General features: G+C 44.6%; 1 pseudogene across 1 annotated transcript; it reads right to left on the minus strand.

The window, feature by feature from the left end:
* Positions 1-468: 468 nt before the first annotated feature.
* LOC306651811 (large ribosomal subunit protein uL24-like) lies at positions 469-960 on the minus strand (annotated as a pseudogene). Its single transcript has one exon. The product of its transcript is annotated as a large ribosomal subunit protein uL24-like (transcript).
* Positions 961-1445: the final 485 nt, after the last annotated feature.

Raw genomic sequence — 1445 nt, forward strand, 5'->3', positions numbered from 1 at the left:
AGTGGAATGACTAGGCAGTCAGGATGGTGGGCCTCATTCCGCCATACCAGGAAGCTAACCAGTAAAGGGAACAGTGGGCACCATTAAGCCCCCCCCTTTTTTTTTTTTTTTTTTTTTTTTTTTTTTTGCGGTGCTGGGGATTGAACCCAGGGCCCTGTGCTTGCAAGGCCAGCACTCTACCAACTGAGCTATCTCCCCAGCCCTAAGCCCGTCTTCAGACGTAAAAACCAGGAAGCTCACCTGTGGGAACAACTGGGAAAGTGGGGGTGAACCCAATTAAAACTCAAAGGTGCTGGGGATATAGCTCAGTTGGTAGAGTGCTTGCCTTGAAAGCACAAGGTCCTGGGTTCAATCCCCAACACCACAAAAAAAAAAAAAAAAAAAAAAAAAAAAAAAAAAAAAAAACCCTCAAAGGTGATAACCTTGGTGCTTTTTCTTTTTTTTCTTTTTTCATTTTAGCAGTTTTAATGCAAGTTGTAAATATGGGCACTTTATTCCTGCAGCTTCTCAATTGTTTCTTCTTTATATTTGCCCTTTTCCTGTCCTACTTGGCGAGACTTGGCCTTCCGTTCCAGGATCTTTTTTGCAGTCTTTGTCCAGTTTTAGTCTGGTGATAACCACCTTGCTGGGGTGAATGCCCACATGGACAGTTGTGCCATTAGCCTTTTCCCGCTGTACCCGTTCAATATAGATGACATATTTCTTCCTGTAAACCTGGACCATTTTGCCAATATGCTGAACTTAGTAGTGACCTCGCACAACCTGAACTTCGTCATCCTTTCGGATGGGCATAGATCAAACATTGTACTTCTGTCTCAGCTCTTTGGAAAGAGGGGAGGACATAATCTTCCTGTGTGACGGTGCACTGAAATGCCTTTTGTGGTTCTTGCTTCGGTCAGAAGTCACAAAAGCATTGAACTTCATTTTAGCCGACGCCACTTCAGCGATGGCCGCAAGAGGGAAGAGAGCCTTGGTGTTTTTTCAATGCCTGTTTCACATAGATTTTGATGGATACTCATCCAAAACCTATATAAAGCCCTAAGCTAGCACACCAAAGTGATATCCTGCTTCCAGGTCCCCTCCACATTGTGGGGATTTTATCTTTTCTCTTCTCATTTAAATACCTCCTACTCCCTTTGTTCTTCCCTTCCATGATTGTGGACTTCATTCTTCAAATTTGTGAGACAAAAGCCCAGAAGAAAATTGGCATGTAGTTACTGGGGTTTGCTGCAACACGCCACTCAAGAGTAGTGGAAAAATCCAGCTTTACCAGGGGCAAGCCTCAGGGCTGACACGGGTAGCTAGCTCCTGTGGGGCACAGCTGCTAACACTGAAGTGGGCTATTGCAGCTTCAGAGATCTGCTGCTAGCACAAAGCCATCCCCAAGAGAAGCACAGAATTCGGCCTCATCTCAAAACTCCAGTTTTACCACCATTATATATCCA

This window comes from Sciurus vulgaris, assembly GCF_902686455.1.
Source record: "Sciurus vulgaris genome assembly, chromosome: X".
NCBI lineage: Eukaryota > Metazoa > Chordata > Mammalia > Rodentia > Sciuridae > Sciurus > Sciurus vulgaris.